The sequence below is a fragment of the Mustela putorius genome, unplaced genomic scaffold (genome assembly GCF_011764305.1).
Source record: "Mustela putorius furo isolate JIRA1106 unplaced genomic scaffold, ASM1176430v1.1 tig00000224_pilon_pilon_pilon, whole genome shotgun sequence".
In the NCBI taxonomy this organism is placed as follows: domain Eukaryota; kingdom Metazoa; phylum Chordata; class Mammalia; order Carnivora; family Mustelidae; genus Mustela; species Mustela putorius.
This window is the reverse complement of record NW_025421321.1, coordinates 20,535,456-20,553,557: the sequence shown is the minus strand read 5'-3', so window position 1 is coordinate 20,553,557 and position 18,102 is coordinate 20,535,456. Positions and strand designations below refer to the sequence as shown.

The window sequence follows — 18,102 nt, the reverse complement described above, 5'->3', positions numbered from 1 at the left end:
CTTTTAAGTAAATGTTCAATTAAGATTTCATATTCTCTATCAAAGTCTTTTTTTTTTTTTTTTCCTGCCTCTGAAGGGGGAATTTCATTTTCCACCATCCCCAACACCTGGGGAAAAGGTTTCTGGTATGAAGGCTTTCCTGGGGATTATCTCTGGCCTCCCTGAGTCTAGGCTCTAGGCATTCTTTTGTGGACTGAGACATAGGTGGCCTTGGCTCATCTTTTGGGCACTCTGTTGATGTAGATCCTTCAGAATGGAGGATTTTGTGTTTGCCTTTGGGTCCAAGATTCCAGGAGTTTTCTTGTCTGGTGTCCAGGGCTTTTCTGGACTCTTGGTTCTCTTACTGTCTTTAGGTCCACCTGGAGATCTCAGGAACTTCTCTACAATCTCCTGCTGTCTTTGGGACTTCTCTAGTATATCTCTCTCTGCCCTTGCCCTCTCTTTTCCTGGTGTTGGTGAAGTAGAGCACCAAGCTTGAAATCGGGGCTTCTCTGAGAGACTTTCGGTTTCCCCAGAGGAGTACGGCTGCAGCACCAGTATCTTCTGAGTTCTCCAGTTATATTTGGCTGTTTGATCTTCTTAAGGTTCAAGTCCGGTAATGAGATGAGACTATCTGTCTGCCTCTTTTTTCATTTATTTTCCCCTCTTTTTTTTTTTTCTTCTTTTTAGATTTTATTTATTTATTTGACAGACAGAGATCACAAGTAAGCAGAGAGGAAGGGGCAGGGGGTCGGAAGCAGGCTCCCCACTGAGCAGAATGCCCGATGTGCAGCTTGATCCCAGGACCCTGAGATCATGACCTGAGCTGAAGGCAGAGGCTTAACCCACTGAATCACCCAGGCTTATTTTCCCCACCCTTATTTTCCCCTCTTTCTAAGCTCCTCCCTCCAAGCATCTGAATGGTCTTTGTTTTTTCCTGTGTGGCAGGAAGTTATTTGTGCTTTGTGGTTTGCTCAGTGGTTCACCTCCTACTCTGCAGTGAAATGTTAAAGTGCTCTAAGATCTGAAAGATCAAATCCTTTTAGATTTTGATTTTCTTCTCGAAAATGGTAGCTTTTACAAACAAACTCACAAAAATATAAATGCTCATTGTATGACCTCATTGCAGACTTTAAAAAAAGTTATCAGACTCAAAACTGAACGGGACTGCACATTTCTCAAATGTGTGCAGCCATAAACTTAGTGGGTCAAGGAATCAAGAGAAAACAAGAAAAGATATTACTTTAGACAAAAATACACTGGGACAGTTAAGACTTAAGATTACAAAGGATAAAACTATACAGGCTTAATCTCTAACAAATTTTATCTCCACTGAATCTAAGAATCTATGGGACACTTCTTTCTTAGCCCTCTCATGACCTGGAAGACTTAATACAGTTTTCTCCAAATTTCTAATTTATTGATTGGGTTTCCTTCCCTGTGCAAACCTAATCTTCTCAATGGTATTTATAATTTACCTTTTTGAAGTAATCAGCTATTAGAGTTGTGCTTCTCTTAAGTATCACTCTGGGAAACATTTTATATTGTGGTGATTTAAACTTGTATCTCCTTTAGAGGCTTCCTGGTGTCAACTAGATTCTTTACAAAATGGATCCTAAGGTTTATAGCTAAAGCTATGACCAGCAGATATTTATATTTTGCTCCAGTGTAGACATTGTAATTTTGGATATAAATGTAGACCTGCTTCTCAAAGGAGAGAGTCTTTATTTGATAAGTGATTTCTTGCGACCTGGTAAAAAATGGGTGCACATTATAATTGATGAGTGACTGTCCAGACCCCTTCTTTAATCCCCACTTCCCTTACTTTTTGTTTGCTTGCTGGTATGTATCACAAGATAAAAAGTATTACCACTAGTGCCCTCATTTAGGAAGAAATGCCAGGAAAAAACAATTACATTATTATCATTATCATTACCAATGTTTTCCCATCAGTATTTATTCAACAAATATGTAGATATTTACATCTTCCTACCATGAAGTGTGGTCTTAGAATACACACTTCTTTCTGATTCAAAAAGGAAGGTGACCGGGCTATAGAAAACACTTTGATTTCAAAATAAAACCATTTCCAGGGTCCTTAGGAGCACTTTGAGTCTTTATTTAGTAAGAGTCAGCATTGTATGGACATCATGAAAAGTGTTGCATCATAAATCTGTCATAAAATTGGTATACAATAATAATGATATATAAAAAGAATTACTTCTCAGCCTCCCATCTCTGGTCCTGCATTCCCATTAGTGGTTTTTCTTCTGGTTTGGATGAGTTTACTTTAATCTACCCACATTTGTATCTGTTTCTTTTCATGACCTGTGGATCGCGTGTATAGCCCAGCTGCCAGGGCTGCTTGTTGCTTTCTGCAAGTCAACCACGGAGCAGAGCAAAAAACTCAAATAACGTCTCATAGAGAGGGTACACGAATAAGGGATCTATGAATGAAAACACCCCTGAATCCAGTAAAAGTAAGGTTTTTCTTCAGTGACACCATAACATGAGGAAGAAGGAACAAAAGACAATTGGATTCACAACATTTACAAGAAATTAATTGTAAATGGAATTCTAAATCTCAGTTAGCAATGTATGATGAATAGCACCAACCTACTTACCAGTACTCTAGAAACACCCAGATTTTTGTGTAGAAGAAAGGCATTTTATCTTCTGCTTATGGGTTTTTCTGCTTTTGAGTCTCCCTCTTAATACTCTGCTCCCAGCCCATGTCCTAACCCTTTATCCTCTCTGGAATAACAGTTTCCCAAGAGCCAAGCTTACATTTTTTTGCTCCTCAAAGATTCTTCTACTCTGATACTGGTTTATTATAGGCCTAAAAATACATCAATAGTAGATATTCTAGGGGCACCTAGGTGGCTTAGTGGGTTAAGCCTCTGCCTTCGGCTAGGGTCATGATCCAGGGTCCTGAGTCAGATTCTCTGCTCAGTGGGGAGCCTGCTTCCCCCACTCCCCCGCCTCTTTACCTGCCTCTCTGCCTATTTGTGATCTCTCCCTCTGTCATAAATACATTTTTAAAAAATCTTTAAAAAAATAGTAGATATTCTACAGTAAGGCTGTTGAAGCTTTTGTTTTTTGCCTCATTTACTAGTAAACCAGATAATCAGAAATCCACATATATGAACAGCATGAATTGGTGACAGTGATTACTGAAAAGGACCCATGTATTAGTCATGATATAAAGGCTTTATTCTGGATTATTTATCTTTTTGTTTGTAATCCTTTACAGTGCTCTAGTAACATCATATAATTATAGTGCTGTTGAACATGGGGATGAAATTTATATATATATATATAATTATTATATTTCATTTTGATAATTCTTTAAGGTAAGAACACTAACTGTGCACCTGTAGGAGTTAGTTTATCAGCAGTGGCAGAGGCTAAGGGAATGGATTTTATTGGACTTTCAGTGCCTGTGAGCTACTGAATTAATTTTTAGTTATTCATCACAATTTTGTAAAAATATCTTGAGTGGGTAGTTGAGTGTGTACAGTTCACCTGTAGATTGATGGGGGATGATGGAGATCTATTGTAGTTCTCAAGTCAATAGGATTGACTCTCAAGGTGATTTCAATGACAAGTCATTGAATTTGATATAGGTCTGTGTGTGTGTGTGTGTGTGTGTGTGTGTGTGTATTCAGGCCTTGAAATTTTGACTAGTGTCTGTAAAAGTTCATCCCCCCACCATCTGTATTCTTGGGTTCATGATTATTGTGAAAGTTAACTGCCATGTAAGATTGTGGAGGAAATTTTGGTTGAGGTTGACATAAGCAAGATTATTTGGTCGTTGAGGGGCTTGGCTTGTTTTTATAATGCTATTAAGAGCAAGGACCCTGGATTCAGACTGCCCAGGTTTAAAAATTGGTCCTTCCACTTACTGTATGCGTCAGTTTGCTTATCTGTAGAATGGGTACTGCAACTTTGCCAGAATCACTGTGCACAGCTCCATAGACACTGTAGTCTAAGGAATGTGCCCCGGGCTTCTTGTTCTACCTTGACAGGTTATCCTGAGGACAGAGTCTGACTAAGTCTGACTAAGCACTCTATAACTGTTTGCTATCATTATCGTTTAGGTAAAAGTGGTTTTACTAATGATCAGTACACCTTAAAAATTAATAGTGTATTCTAGTTCTAATTTTAATGATCTCTGGTGATGGCTATCCTTCACCATCCCTAGCCCCAAATACTTCTAGTTACTAGTACTTGTTCTAACAAAAAGATTTTCAACAAATTCAGGCTCCTTAATCCTAAAAAAATACTATATTGTGGTGCTGTACCATATTGGAGTCTGGGGCAAAAGGAATAACCAGTAATACTGATTCTATTTTATTTAAAGTTTTGATATTTCATATTTCATTCACCATAGGATTTTTTGGCATTGATTTAAAAAATTGCATTGAAATATTATTTTTCTTGATTACTGAATTTTTAGTACTTTCCCCTCCCCCCAAGGGAGTACCTCACTCACTTCACCTATTTTATCCTAGTCCTAGTCCTGCTTTACTGGACTTCACCTGTTATCATGGAAAAAAAAGTCTCAAATCTATGCTGACTCCGGGGGTCTGTTGTCGGGGTCGCGCCCTTAAGATGGCGCCGGCTACATAGCCCGAGCAGCACGGACAGCCTGAAAAATATCCGCCCTGGCCACACGTGACTTCCTGCTCGTCACATGAGCACCGTGTCCCGCCACTGCCTGCGAGCCCCAGATACCTCCACGTGAACAGCCCTGTGATTGGCTGTATATTCCCTGTTCACGTGAACAGCCCTGTGATTGGCTGTATATTCCCTGTTCACGTGAACACCCCTGTGATTGGCTGTATACTCCCTGTTCACGTGAACACCCTTGTAATTGGCTGTTATGCCCTATATAAGGCAAGGGAACTTCCCCGCAGGGGAAGGAAGAAGGAAGGAGAAAGAAGAAGGAGAAAGAAGGAGAGGGGAGGAGAAAGATCTACGAGGGAATAAACAAGAGCTTGTGCATTGACCTGTGTGTGTTGCGTCATCTCTGCGGGCAGGGAGAGCGCGACAGTCTGTGGCAGCCAAAACTAAATCTAGACCCTGGAAATTGACCCTTAAAATGTCATTCCTGTTCATGCTAAATCTCATTTTTGTTTTCCACTTAGAAGCTAACTTAGAAACCCTTAGTTTAAGGAATTCTTTGAAGTCAAAACAAGTTTTGCATTCACTTGATAACATGGCCAGGTAATTTGGTCTTCAGAGTGAAATGAGCACAGAGTGTGACACCAAATCAGGGTATCCTAGAAGAGCCATGGGAATATTGTTATCCTGAAATCAAGAGATGAAAAGAATAGTATGGAACCAGAGAGGATTTTTTTTTTTTTTTTTTTAACCAGTAGTGTTAAGAGAATCCCACCCAGGCAAAGGAGCCAGATCATAGAAGAATAGAAAGAATAAATATCCTCTTACTTATTGATGACGAGATTGAGAAAATATGCCAGGATCTGTGCTGGCTAAATAAACAGGAATTCAGCCAATATCCCATGACATGCTTAGGAACATGAACTAAAAACCGCATCTATGAGTTTGTAATCTAATCAGATAAATGTTGAGTTGAATTACTGTTCTGTCATCTAGTAGTTATGTGATTTGGACAGATTCTTAAATTCTCTGAACCTTGGTATGGAGATAAAAATTATTAGAAATAAGAGTCTATGTAATGGAGCTAAACATGCATGGGACCCATATAAGGTGCTTAATGATTGGCTATTGGTGCTATTACAATTCCTATTAATATATATCAAGGAACATGATAGCTAATCAAGTTAATTAGTAACAAGTGGGTATAGATGATCAAACCCAGTGAACTGTCTGCTGGGGGAGTGGTACAGTCCTGAGCCAGGATAGATGACAGCCAAGCAATTAGGCCTGAAGAAGAGAACACATGTGTCCATTTAGCTACCTGAGAGGTGGCCAACCTAGCATCAGATTAGCATTTACATGCTGATGAGCCCAGCCCTCTTAATTTTTGAATCATGTGAGAAAATGGCACCAAACAGACAGGAACCCAGGGAGCTAGCCAGGCCTCTGATCACCCAAGATGTAGGGAGCCTCCAGTAAATCAATAGAGAGAGAGAGAGAGAGCTAGGCTAACTCAGGAAACTGCTCTTCCAGAGAAAGAATGGGGTTGGGACATGGGCTGGCAGGGTGCATAGAATTGAAAGAAGGAGCTGATGACAATGATACCCAGGAGAAGATGACTGCAACAGGCCTTCCTTCTGCACAAGACTGGATTCATATAGCAACGGCAAACAGACTAGTTAGTGCTTTCCATCTTACATTACTGAAAAATACATTCTCATCCTTATTTTCTCAAAGTTGTGTTTAGTTTTTAAAAAACTCTGATTCCCTCCTCATTTTCTAGTACTACTAAATAAAAATAATAATTATAATAATAAATAAATAAATAGTCTTTTGGTGGATTAAGGACTTTTCAGAGCCTGTATAACATTTCAGGGCCTTTTTTTTTCCTCTTCACCCCATCCTTAAAGAAAACATACCTGATAATTGTTGCTTATACAATATCTAGGTTCTTGGCCAAATCATTTTAAAATATAGCCATCTGGATGTTTGTACTTGGATGTTCAGTCATTGCTGCTGCAGCTTTTTTTTTTTTTTAGAAAAATACATTTATTCTTTTTTTTGGCAATTATTATTTCTTAGGTAAAATGGATGATTATATCTTTCGATAACATAAAGATAGGTTTAGATTCATCTCCTTAAGGAAGAGCCGTGTGAGAAATTACATAAGACTCCATTTTATTTATCTTAGCAGCTAATTGAGTATCCCAAGCAAGACATTTAAGTCCATTGTCATCCTCCAAAGCAAGGGGATTTCGTTTCTGTTTCTCTCCCGAAACTGGGAAGCAGTTTCCTCACTTCTGTTCATAGGCCACCTGAGATACTTGAATCCGGCATTCATTTTATCCTAGACACCAAAGTCAGTTTTCCTTGCATTGTGTGCGAGTTTGGCGTTGGCATTTTTTTATTTTAGCGTATTTTCCTTGGCAGAAGCCCTGCTCCTGCCTGGGAGCTGATTGAGCTTCCGTAGAGCCAATATGTTTCTCAGTTCTCCAATTTAAATTCTGCCAAGAATTTCCTAACGGTGCCATGAGAAATTCAGCAGCACATAAAACCCCATTCATTAAATAAACAGTTAACTAAGCAACCCTTGGCAAAAGGCTCAACCCATCTGACATTTGAAGCACTAGGGACCTTCCAAAGGAAATAATTAAAGAATGCATTAAGAAGAAATATCTCAGGGCTGAGCAGCCATAATTGAAAAATAACAGTTCACAACCTAGAGTCTCTATACTTTTTAGGGTCCTTGAAATTAGAAATGAAGAACAGTTATGTATGCTCAGTATTTCATCAAATCTAGGCAGGGCTACATACTTACACACTCTTAGCATAATCTAAATAAAACAGCTATTGACATCAGGCTGGAGTTCTACCAACTCAGTGTGATTATAGAGGTAATCTCATTATGCCTCTGATAAATTTAAGATTACAAAGTATTCCTTAATGAATACCTTTTGTTTAGTAGACAAAATCTTTCACGATCCAAATTCATGGGAGATAAGGAATCTAGTTCTGAAATTAAGGAAGTAATCATGTAAACATGGAGATTGGAGGGTGAGTAATTACTACAAAGCATGCTTCTTTACTTTTTAGAAAAGCCACTTATTTATTTAAATGACCAGCATTCCTCTCTTACACATTTAAGATCATAACAGTAACAGTAATGGCTACTCTTTACTCAGTGCCCAAGAGCAAGCACTTAGCACAGTATGTGCTTAAATAATACTACAAAATAAGTGTTAACTTGATTTGAAAAGGGGGAAACTACTTCAGAGAAACTCAGGAATTTTCCCAAGACACTGTAGTTAAGTAGCAGAGCAGGAACTCAAACCTCAGGCTGTTTGAATCTATATTCATATCTGTATCTATACTTATGTATCATATAACGCATTGCCTTCAGATAATATTAAAATTATGGGCCACATTTATATACAACTTCTAGTTTGTAAAATAACTTCATTGTGGATGGGAAAAACAGCAGCATTGGCCCCATTAGTCTTTTTTTTTTTTAAAGATTTTATTTATTTATTTGACAGAGAGAGAGATCACACGTAGGCAGAGAGGCAGGCAGAGAGAGAGGAGGAAGCAGGCTCCCCGCTGAGCAGAGAGCCCGACGCGGGACTCGATCCCAGGACCCTGAGATCATGACCCCAGCCGAAGGCAGCGGCCTAACCCACTGAGCCACCCAGGTGCCTGGCCCCATTAGTCTTAAAGATCAGCTTCCCTGTTTCCTTGTGTGTGCTCAGGTAGGGGGGTGGTCAAGAAGAAACGGCTGGCAGCCAAGGCAAGAGAGAGGATTGATACAGTGTGAGTAATCACAAATTTGATAATCTGATCTTGAAATCTCAAGTCAACAGGGCTTAATAGAGTTGTCAGGCTTTTACTGCTGAAGGAAACTTAATTATCATCCCATGCAAAGAAAACAAACAAAAAACTTTACAGTCTATTCCCAGGTCTGGAAAAAAGACATTTAGATTCTGTGTTGTCCACCACTGAGTAGCCAGACATGAGCTGTGTGTCCTCAGGCAAGCAGCCTAGCCTCTTGAGGACAGCCACAGTAAAGGGGAGTGTGCTGGACTCTTCCCTTCCCTGAGAGTCATTCAGCCTGTCCTCCGGATCTCTCCAACAGGCTGGCCTCCCACTCCTACCATTTTACTGCAAGGAACTCTACCGATCTTGTGATTATTGAAACAGAATTGGTGTGCTTATAAATTCATTTTTCCCCTAAATTTATTTTTCTCTGTAGTCTCTTTTTCTCTTAGAGAATAGTGTCGCTATTCTCAAAGTAAAAAATAATACAATTTTCTGGCATGAGGCCAGATGTGTTAAGGTCAAAATCATTATAATCACTTATGGATGATAGTTTTACAAATAATTATAACAGGAATGTAATTCTAAGCAAGGTATAATTTCCTTTTGCTATTCAAAAGTCTCTTTAGGGTGCCTGGGTGGCTCAGTCTGTTAAGCGTCTGACTCTTGATTTCAGCTCAGGTCATGGTCTCAGGGTCTAAGATTAAGTCCCATGTTTGGCTCTGTGCTGGCTGTGGAGCATACTTGAGGTTCTCATCTCTCCCTCTGCCCTTTCCCCTTCTCCCTGGCTTGCACATGTGCACAGACTCCCTCTCTCTAAAAGAAAAAAAAAAAAATCTCTTTAAGTGAGTTTGAATGAATAATTTGCCACCAACTTTAGTTATCTACATTTTAGAAAGAGCAACCAGAATAATTCCATTATATATATTTATCTTATTTATGCAGAAAACAAAATCATATGATGCAAAGTATAAACATTATTAGAATAATTAATGTAAATAGCTTAGTAGGAGAGACTTAACATATCTTGGAACACATTATAGAGATATGATAATTAAATGAAGTGGAACTGGATGAAAGAAAGGGAGAAAACAATAGGATATTCAGGAACAGAAACTTATACAGTATATGGAAGAATTTAAAAATGTGGTAGGCTTTACAAATCAGTAGAAAAAAGAAATTATTCAAAAAATGTGCTAGCCCAAATAAGTAACTAGCTGGGCAGAGGACTCAATTTGGATTTTCATCCTCAAAGAAAATAAAATATTTTCAAAAAGATTATAAAGTTACATACACACACAGAAACATCTAAAAAGTTAAGTAATATATATTGTACATAACGATATGTTTGTCAAATCTCTTTTGGGGGAGGACTTTCTAAGCTAAAGAGTGATGAGCACAATAAAAAAGTGATAGTAGAATGAAATGGTAAAACTTTGGCATATCCAAATGACATACAGCAAGTCATGGTAAATCAATGAAGAAAGACCGACTATATAGTTAGTATATGGTATTTTGTATATAGTCATACATCCATGCATACTGTGGACGTCCACATACTAGATGGTATCGTATATACTATAGTGAAGGGCTTTAGAAAAATGTAAAATTAGATGATGGGGAAACTTTACTGAGCTCATGAGCCTGGGAGTACAAAAGAACATGAACTGGTTAAATCAGACATAGCATTTGATGCCACTATTTTGTTATAATCAGTTCAAAGATAACCATTCTTGTTTCATGGTAGTGTAGGTTCCCTTAAAAAAAAAAAAAAAAAGAAGAAGAATAAGCGACCTCTTGTTCCTCATTGGGACTGGTAGAGGATTTCAAAAGTTTTGGGATAAAGCAGACATGCATCGTCCTTATTAGCAGCATCTGCCAGCTTGGAATAGAAGTTTAAACCCTAATTTACGGTGTGTCACATTCTGCAAGATCATGAAGGACTGAAGCTGAAAATATCTTCATCACTTAGGTGCAAAATAGCAGTAAACATTGCAAGTTTATTGTTTCTAGTTAACTTTTCCAGTGTCTTTGGCAGTGCCGTTAGTGGGGGAAATAACTGTGAGATTTTTCCCCCTTAGGAATTTTATTTTTATATTTGAATGTCAGCTTATTGTGAAGCTATCACAATTTTTAAGAAAGAACTGCTTTTAAATCAGTTATGGTTCCTTTTCTGCCATGTTGCTGAAAAGGCGGCTGCTCTTCATTTGTAATTGCTCTAGGGCCTCTCCTGTGCTGCGCCTGTGCAAGAGATGGCTCAATGGTTCATCATTCCATTTGTTTGGTTTTGGACAGAGTCAAAAAAGAACAGAACCCCGAATTCCTCAATACTTGCTCATGAGCAGAGCTTGATACCAACTGAGACTGCCCCTTTGCTTATCTGAGCCTCCGTTTCCTCATCTGAAAACGGAAGAATTGATCTAGCTTTCAGCTTTTTACTTTTCAAAAATGGGCATCTCAAATCTCATGTTACTGAAATAGGTTCATTTTTCCAATCCCGCCCCCACCCCCCCACACACAAGAGCATTACTGAATTACTGAATCTTCAATTTGAGAGAAATAGACATTCTTATGGGGTGGAACTCAAGTCTTCACACACCCAGATTCCACTGAAAGCTTCATTAAATTGAGCTGTTAGCCTCAGGACAACACAGCCTATTTGCTCCCACGGCTGACTTGTACAGATGGTGCCAAGGTTGTCTAGATAACTTTAGGCCCTTCACTGATGATGGAATGAAGGAAGGGCAAAGCGAGAGGGTGTTTTCTTTTGTTTTTCCTTCTTTTCATGGATAAGATCATGTTTAATTGGAAGGAAGCAAAAAGATTTCTTTCTCCACATTGCTTTTAAAAAATTGTCATTTTGTGTCCTTTCCAAATTTCAACTTAATTTTGGGGTTTGAAATTAATAAGTCATATGCCTTATGAGAAACGATGTTTTTGTAGTCTGTTTTTACATTTCCTAATTAGTTTATTTATTTATTAATTAATGGGGAAAGTTGCAATTTAGTTGAAAATTTTATCTGCACATAATCTCTGGATAGTATCAGATTACGGGGGAAAAAAAAAGAAACACAAACTCTGCTGTTTCCCACCCCCCCAAAAAAAAACCAACCTTCTTACCTTTCAAAATTCCTTATGTAACTCTCTTTCAAACCAGATTTTCTGAATGCTAGGTATTGTTTTTACGGTGGCATTGGGCTACTTTGAACAGGGCTTGTGCATTTCCTATTGGCCTCCCCTTCTCTGACTCACGCCCAGCCCATGAATCTCTGCAGCTGGACACACATTTGCCTCAGGTGGGCATATTCAAGGCATAGATGAAACCTTCTGTGGTGTGACGTTCTCAGGAAAGCTAAAATCCCGTCAGTCCCTCAGTTAAGTTCAATGAACTTTTTTTTCACCTTTTTATTATAAGCACATTCTGTGCTAAGCTCTCAGTATAAGAAAGTGAGCAGCATTGAAAACTTGACCTTGGGTGGAAGATAGGACAATAATGAGTGCAATGATTTTTTTATTTTTAAGCGACCACTTTGCCTCTACTCTGCTCTTATAATTGTCTTTTCATGGTGGCAGGAACACTGGAGAAAATCTGTTTAATTTTCTACCTTTTCTAATAATAAAAGAATCCTTTTATCTTTTTCTTTTTCTTTTTTTATTTTTTTGGTTGTAGCCCTTCTGAGCCAAGCTTATAAGTGCTGATATTTGTTTTTAGGCCAAGACATTTTTCATTCCAAATGAGTAAGACCATCTGTGTTTTTTAACCAAGAGCATCTAATTTCTGAAATTATTAAATGTTATTATTGTATGTATATTTGTATTTTGGTGTATATATGGTATATATACATATGTATTATCTGCTTCTCCATCTAGAGATGTATGATATATTCTAATATATGTGTAAAATTTTTCTGGACATCAATTTTAGCAGATTTGACCTATTGTATATAAACACATTTATATTAGGTAATGTATAATGTATATAGTTTACACATTACAGATAAATACACCAATAACAAATATTCATGAGAAATTATTAATTTCTGGTTTATCCTAACTGGTTTAAATACTGGTTTATCCTAACATTTTAATTCTAATATTTTATTTTATATATATCCTAATATTATATATTTTCAGAAGACATGCCTGTTGGAAAACTACACTATAGTTCTGGAAACAGAAATAGCCCCATTACTTAAACTGGATTTGAAGAGACTTTCTTTTAAAGATTTTTATTTTATTTATTTATTAAAGAAGGAGAGAGTATAAGCAGGGAGAGTGGCAGAAGGAGAGGGAGGAAAAGGCTCCCCACTGAGCAGGGAGCCTGACATGGGGCTCCATCCTAAGACCCTGGAATCATGACCTGAGCGAGAGGCAAACACATAACTGACTGAGCCACCCACGAGCCCCTGACGAGGCATTTTAATCAATAAAGCACAGGAAAACACTCTCCTGCTCTGTTACGATATTTGATTCATTTAGAGGGATTTTAGTAGGACAATTAGAAGGAAAGATATGTAACCCAGAGCAAGATCATCCTTTTGCACAATGACAGATAGCTGTTTGTGAATCTTTTGCTTAGCCACTGTTATCAAAAAGTATAAATGATACTCTAAACAAAAACTATAAGTGAAATTTCCTGAGACAAATGAAGTTTGAAGTTATCATCATTAGCTCTTCACAGTACTTGACATTTTCAGAATAGAAAGCATTCAGCGAGCTCTGTGCCTCCACATATTTGCTGATAAAGGAGGATAATGTTTTCTATCTGCTAGGATGCTTACGAGGAGCAAACACATAAAACATATAAATTTCTTTTAATGGGGTCTGACAGAAAATAAACACTCAAGAACTCTTAGCTGATTCTTGTTGCACTGGTAGTGGTGGTTTGGTTGATGTCTGATGCCATGGAAGTTCTCTCATGAATGAAAGTAAAAGCCCCAGGCTGACTAGCCTCCTATGTATGTGTTCTGGTTAGGAACCCTCAGCTGTGGAGAAAGGCTGCAAACTGCAAAATACATGCCAGGATACAAAAAGAAGCCCCTGTCAGCTTTGATCTCTCTGATCCTGCTGGTCGCAGACCTGTTAATTACTGTAAAACACTAAGCAGCCATCTACTTTTACTTTGTACCATGTTAACTGTTACCTTTGTAACAAGTCCATTCATTTGCTCCCAGAATAATAACTTATGTTATGTTAAGTAACTTAGTTACTTATGATAACACTAAGGATATTCTCCTGGGCCCTTCTTCTATGCCAGGCCCTATTGTTAGCACTTCCACTGAAATATAATTTATTATTGACAATACCCCTAATGTGGTAGATAGGATTACTTCATTGTACAGATAAATGAGCCTCTGTGAGGTTGAAAGACTTGCACGAGGTCACAGGACTGTGAGTGGGGGAGCTGCAATTCTCTTTGAAATCTCTAGAGCCAGATTCTTAGCCCTTACTTATTATTATTCCCAAGAATGGAAGAGAACCAAGACTCAGATTAGAATAAGCCATTCGTGATCACAGGGAGGTCACGACTGAGCCTGGATCCCTGAATCACGATTTGACTTTACATGTGTACTCTCCCGGTTAAGATATGAAAAGCCTTGATCAATGCATGTTAATGAATTCAAGAGCCTCATGAAGATTTCTAAGCAGAAACATTTATTTATAACAACAAAAAAGTCATTATTTGAGTAGCAAATGCTTTCTACTGATGCGTGTGTTTCACACATTCCCACTTCCTGTGGAAAGGGCTTTATCTCTCAGCCACCAGTTCTTCAGTACCATCTGTACAAACCTTAGATAGATAGAATCCTTGATGTATGTCTGTGTATTTAAAGATGTAGTGAATATTCTCTTTACCGAATGGATTAGTGTTTCAGAATAGAGAGCAATATCCTGACATCAAAACCACAACCAGAAAAAGCCAGACGATAGAGAAGGACATTTTTTATAAAAGACGTTCAAAGGACGTATTTTACCTTTGTCCCAAATCACATAGAATAAGGGGGAGAAAGCTCAAGGAGTGATATATAGGACCTGGTTTTCCATATATATATATATATATATATATATATATATATATATATATATTTTTTTTTTTTTTTTTTAGAAATTAAGCAACTGAGAAGTAGAGAGTTTAAGCGAGTTGACTTAGATAAGAGCTTTGTGATTAGGCTATGTCTATACTCTCAAACTTATTTTTTTTCCAACTGTTTATTTCCCTTGCCTTTTAGGACTAATATGAAGATCCAATAAAATACTCAGTGACTATCTACCTCAAATTTCAAGCCTAGTAATATATAAAAATACAGACATATTGCTCCTGTTCTTGCACATTTCAGTGTCAGGGATATTTTAAAAAATATATAGATGACAAAAAACAAAAACACCTCGTCTCTTTCATGTTTTTATCCCTTTGGGATTTATGATTTAAGCCCATGAAGCAGAGAAATGAAATTCAACATTGTGAATTACTCTTCAAAAAAAAAAAAAAAAGGAAAGATCAATATCCCCTCAAAATCTTAATTTTATGAACAGACCCAAGTGAGTATGCAATGATACTATCACTAATTGTAAAGTATGTAGATATTTTTGAAAGTTGAAACTATTGAATAAATTACAACTTTTGACATAAATAAAAAAGATACATGAGGGCACCTGAGTGGCTCAGTGGGTTAAGCCTTTGCCTTCAGCTCAGATCATGATCCCAGGGTCCTGGGATCAAGTCCCACATCTGGCTCTCTGCTCAGCAGGGAGCCTGCTTCCCCTCTCTCTCTGCCTATTTCTGATCTCTCTCACTCTGTAAAATAAATAAATAAATAAAATCTTTTTTAAAAAAAAGATACGTGAATAATCATAAGTCATTCAGAATCATATTATCTCAGAAAGAAACAAAAAAAATAGCTTACATGTGAATTTTTAAAAGATTGGGAGTGCTTGCTATCTACTTATTATTATAATTGAACTATATTCAGGTCATTTGAAGAGTACGTCTAACTTTGGAAAAGTAGGGTGATTATGAAATCTGGGTCAGATGAAGTAGTAGTGTAGTTGTAAGAGCTATCAGCCTGCCTATCCAAAATTGCTTTTCTGTCTTCTGGAGTTGCCTTTCAAAGAATACAAAATGAGAAGGAAAAAAAGTACATCACACTTCTCCTCAGGATAGTTCTTCTAGGAAAATGACTCTACCTCTGGAGAATTTTAACTCAGGTGTTTTTCATTCTAAAAGTAATTTAAAGCCCCCAATATGAGTTTGCAGGTAAAGTTTTCCAATACACCAGCCATCTTGCCGTTTATAACTGAATACGCACAGCAGCTCCCACATTTTTCTAAAGAAAAAAACTAAAAATAGTAGCCTGTTTGTGAGATTAGTCGCAATACGACATTCTGCTTTACATAACTACATTTGTAAATATTCTTAATGTCTATAATCTGAAACTAGGTTAAAAAAAGGGAATAAAGAATTTTATTCAATTATCAGCAAATATTTACTGAGTGTCTGCTTTGTGCCAGACACTGATGTTGATGGTTGACTATAGTGAGCAAGAACCCTGTCTGTACAAAGCATAAATTCTGGTGGAGACTTTTTTTTTTTAATTCCGGGGGTGGGGACAGGCATGGAGGCAGTGTGTGTGTGCCTGGCTAAACCTAAGTTATCTGATCAAAGGAATCCCTACTTTTGTTCTCCATTTTCTTGAACCTCCTTTTCGCCAGGGCTCCAACTTACTCATGAGATTATAAATCACTCGCTAAAATCCTTACCTAGAATTACTCTAACCCTATATCCCTCAACTTCTTTGTAGCTGGTATTGGACTCATGAGGCAATATACCCAACCTTCTACATACTTACTCATGTCAGAAACACCTGACTATTGCGATGCTTCTATTTCATGGGCAATGTGTTAGCATAGGTCAACATTATCATCTGCATCAATTGGGTCAGAGAATACTATCCTTATTCCTGATCAATATTTTTGTCAAGGGAATCTCCAAATAAGGAAGTATAAATCATCAGGGAAAGTAAAAAAAAAAAAAAAAAAAAAAAAACAGAGGCTTGCTTAGCTTGAAAGTCATGGTGAGAGGTTATAAAACTTGGAAACTCATCCGTGGAAACCATTTTCTCCACTTCTAAAGATCCCCAAAGAAAGATACTCCTAAGTCAATTTTCCCAAGACTTAGATAGCTCTTTCACTCTTCAAGAAAGTATACTTAAGAATTAATCTAATTCCCTTTTGTTATTGCCTAAGTTCATTTTTTTTCTTTTGTTGTCAGTATTTGCTTATTAAACCATTATACATATTTGCTCAAAGAATAATGGATATAGTATTCTTTATAATAATCCTCCCTTCGAGATAAAGATAAACTGAAACACCAGGACTAATAATGAAAAGATGTGACTTCTTTGCTTGGCACAAATCAGCTATAAAAAACCTATTATATGTGTGTGCTTAATTTCTAAGCATTTCCTTAAAATGAATTAGTTTACATTATTTCTGTCTCTACCACATGATGAAGAGATGATATTTATTATCAAGTAGTTTGATGTAGTTGGTATTTATTGAAAATCTCACAATGTGCCTGGCATTGGATTGATTGCCTTTATGAAGATTCTCTCGCTTACATTCATTTTCTTTAATAATTACAACCATCCTGTAAGGTGTTATCTCCCTAAAAGAGAAAAAAAAAATAAGGCTTGGAGAGATCATGCATTTAGGCAATGCTAGCACTGGAATTTGAACTCAGAGAGTCTGATACTAGAGCCTACACTCTTAACCACTGAAAAATAACAGTATTCATTAACAAGTCATATCACGAAATTTATTAGCCACACTGTCGTCTTAGTTAGGTTTTGCTATAGGTTTGCTGTATTGACCAGTTAACTTTATAGCACTTTAAAGCACTAATCAGACACAGGCTGTCTTTTTTTTTCCCCTATTATATAAATATAAATAAATTTCGAACCTGTCAGGGTTGGCTGCTATGAACTTTTGAATGGCGTCTTAAAATATTTTAGATAGTTCTCTGGACAAAGATAGCTAATTTATTCTTAAGTCAGTATGAAATATGTATTTTGGAAATGTAACTATGCATGGTAGGCATTTTATAGAGGCAGGGTGTGGTCTCTCTTTATCTTTATGTCAGAATGGCTTCAAGTTTATTAAGGTGATGTGATAGCAGATACACAATATTGGGAGTGCTGCCAGTGGATTTGTCCAGTGCGCCGTTTGGAGTCCAAAAAGCCATAGGATTATGAACAAGCAGTCAGAACCACCTAGCCACTTTGGATGAAGTGCCTTGGGAAATGAGAGTACGGGACAAACTTTGTTCCTCATTTGTATACTTTAAAGTAAAATGGAACACAAGTAATACAGGTTGAATGGATTTAGAGCCAACATTGTTCCAAAGCTACCCATCATTACTCAAACAGTTGTTAATGTAGGCCATGGGGAAAAGAGAGCTTCTGCATTTTAGTTATATTTTATGATTTTTCTGAGAAAAGTCTGGATGCTTTCTATCTCAACTTGTGATTATCTTACAAAGTTTATACCCATTGTAGCTATATAGACCATAGACCAGATCCTATATTTTAGGGAACAGTTATACAAAATATCTTATTTCAAATACTTTAGTAGTGGGAAAATGGAAATACCTTTACATTTAACAAACAAAGTATAATAACCAACAACAAA

General features: G+C 37.2%; 1 protein-coding gene across 24 annotated transcripts in view; it reads left to right on the top strand.

Moving 5' to 3' along the window:
• The window catches only part of NRXN1 (neurexin 1), a 1,166,360-nt gene that overhangs the window by 493,033 nt on the left and 655,225 nt on the right, over nt 1–18,102 (top strand). The window lies entirely within an intron of this gene.